This window comes from Suncus etruscus, chromosome 15 (assembly GCF_024139225.1).
Source record: "Suncus etruscus isolate mSunEtr1 chromosome 15, mSunEtr1.pri.cur, whole genome shotgun sequence".
In the NCBI taxonomy this organism is placed as follows: domain Eukaryota; kingdom Metazoa; phylum Chordata; class Mammalia; order Eulipotyphla; family Soricidae; genus Suncus; species Suncus etruscus.
In genome coordinates, this window is record NC_064862.1 from 80,859,658 (window position 1) to 80,862,790 (window position 3,133).

Here is a 3,133-nt window from a genome sequence, read left to right on the forward strand (position 1 = left end):
TATTTATGGGGCTGGAGCTACAAGACAGTCGGACTCCCACGGCCCCTTCCCTGACCTCCTGGTCCCTGCAGGTGACCCCGATTCATCCCCAGGCATGGACCCACGGGATCCAACTGTCTTTCCACTTCCTCAGACTCTCCCGACACTGGGGCCGCCACTGAACCTACCCATGGCTCCCCCACCACTCACCGAGACCCTGGGGCTCCAGGCTCAAGAGGCCCCTCGGCCAGGCGAGAGTCAGAGTCGCCCTCCAGACTCCCAAGGGCCAAGGGAACCGCCAACCACCAGCCGACTCCACAAGGGCTGCCCGTGGGCGCTTCCGGCTCCGGAGACAAAGCCCCAGATGCTGGGGTGATGTCACAGCACACAAAGCCCTGGATGCAGTGATGTCACAGCCTCGTCTTAAAGGGCCAGGTGCTGGGACTGGCCCCTTGGGCTTGGAGGGGAATGTCACCTGCTGGACTCACATGCGTGTCCTGAACCCTGGGGAGCAACATGGCCAAGGGAGGGGGCGATTGTGAGGCTTGAGAGAGGAGGGACACACTGTACAGCAACATCGCAAACTCCACCCAACAAACCCAAACCAAGTGCTTTTCCCAGCCTTTGGCATCACCTGGTCTTCAGGCAGAGTCCTGGACGTTGCCCTGGGCGACCTCCCTGAGGAGCTCCGGGGGAGCCGGGTCCAGAGAGAGCAGAGCCAGGCATCGAGGGTGGGTTGGGTCATGGCCTCGCTGGCCAGCGTGAACATTGTAGTGCTGGGTGGAGCTGGTGCTTGTGCTGCTGTGCATCTTCTCAAGAGGCAGGTCCTGCACTTTGCAATGAAGTCAGTCAGGAGGGGCCCTTGCATCCCCATGGGCCACAAGGACTTGAAAGACGAGACTGATACCCAACTATCCCAGGTTCAAGATCCCAAGGATGAATCTCAGCCTCTTGCAGAGGATGATGCGAGATTGTTAGAGCTGGAACCCAGGGAAATCGGGATGGCTCCAACGATTTATACAGAATGAAAGCTTTCATTGCCATCAATGCCTCTGATATGCCATTTCATGTTGAAAGCCAGTGTCCTCTTCTTTCATGGACAAGAATTTTTGCTCCTAACTGTAAGGGTCCGTGCTGGCCCACCACTCGATTACAGACCACGACAACTCGAAGAATGCAATTAGCAAGGGCAGGTTTATTGACTGACTAGCCAGGGTTGCGATCATGTCAAGAGACAGAGGACCGGGGGCCCGGAGAGATATCACAGCGGAGTTTGCCTTGCAAGCAGCCGATCCAGGACCAAAGGTGGTTGGTTCGAATCCCGGTGTCCCATATGGTCCCCCCGTGCCTGCCAGGAGCTATTTCTGAGCAGACAGCCAGGAGTAATCCCTGAGCACCTCCGGGTGTGGCCCAAAAACCAAAAAAAAAAAAAAAAAAGAGAGAGAGAGAGAGAGACAGAGACAGAGACAGAGAGACAGAGGACCGGAGCCCCGAACAGCAAAGCAAGAGGGGTTTTTATAGGGTTTAGGCTGTAGGGGAAAGGCAATGTCCAATCAAGAGTTTCTTCTTCCAAATACGACTCAGGGTTCCGGGAGGGTTTCCAGGGGGATTTTTGAATTTGTTTCTAGCATTGCTAGGATTTGGGCTATAGGTAGTGGGGGAGGCAATGTCCAACCAAGAGTTCAATTTAGCTTCCTTCTCCAAATACGGCTCAAGGTTCCAGGGGTGTTTCCAAGCGGATTCTTGTGTAACTTCGTTACCACGTTGCTAACATGAGGTGCTCATTTGGCCAAAGGTTTGATGAATTGATTTGATTGTCTTTTGTCATTCTCGCACCCCGTGCCAGGAACATTCTGTTGTCACATCACACACCTTATGATAAAGTGGGTGTGGACAAATATCAGAACTTTAGCAAGAGTTTAACTTGAACAGGAGTCTGGATTGAGCATGACAAGCATTACAATGGATTAACCATTACAAGTTATTGCTAAGCCTTGATTACTATATTTTAAACATGCTTTTTCCTAACGCTATTCTTCTACATATATAGATTCTGTTATTGCTATGTTTTAATCAATATATGTTTTAAATCCTATCTCCACCCTACCTGCTAAATCTTCACCGCACCACTAAACCTTTCAAGGGCGTGTGCAAAGCCCACATTGATACCCTGCTGGATGGCTATGAGACAGCTCATGACGGAACAAAGGTCTTTGGCCACAGGGAGATCCTGTGCTATAATGAGGCCCTCGGCGAGCTGGCCACTGTGATCAAAGCACCTAGTGGAAACTCTCACACACAGCACCAATCGGCAGCCAAATATCTGACCCAGTCTCCTGATGTCTCCCCCAACAACCATCCAGGTGATGTACCTTCCCTTCAGTCAAAAGACCAAATGTGCCAAGCACTTGCTCCAATGGGATAGTTTTAAGGACCACTATAACACAGTGGAGAGTACTCTGTGATGTAACTACAGACTTCTTACAGTGAATGGATCCAAACGGATTGCACTCTGCTGCCTGACTAACCTAGACTGGCTTCATCAAATTTTCCACTGTCCATAACTATAACTTTTCACCAACTCTTTCTTAGGGCACGTTTCAGATCTTTGTTGATTTGACTTGGTATTTTCTCTTAGACTTGAATTCATATTTTTTAAATGTCAATGATAAGGTAATTGTTTTACTTGTAAGTTCTTATTAGGAGTAGGGATTTAGCTCAGTGGTAGCATGCATGCCTCTTATGCATGAGGCCCTAGATTCCATCAGACTCATCACATGACCCAGTCGGCATCACTGGGTCTGGCTCTCAAGCAGCACACTGAAGCATCGTGGATATGGGTCCTACTTAATAGACTCTCATGAACCTGAGATAGATCTGAAATCTGGGAGGGAATGTTTTGGATACAGGAGGACCATGTTTAATCATCCCTGCAAGCACATGGTTCTTCAAGAATCACCAGAGGCAACCCCCAAGCATTGGCCCAGGAGTAGCCTCTAAGTCACATTCCCTTTTCCAAATAACCCCAAATTTGAGTTACAGACATCATTGGTACTACCTGGTTTTTCTTTTTCTGTGATAAGAGGCTTTTGGATTGGTCCTCATATTGCCTTCTGATTAGATGTCTCTCGATTGGTTCCTTTGGGTTACATGT

The 3,133-nt window shown here is 49.6% G+C and overlaps 1 pseudogene; it reads left to right on the forward strand.

Moving 5' to 3' along the window:
* The first annotated feature begins 495 nt into the window (after window positions 1–495).
* On the forward strand, window positions 496–2,444 carry LOC126030014 (protein C1orf43 homolog; annotated as a pseudogene).
* Window positions 2,445–3,133: the final 689 nt, after the last annotated feature.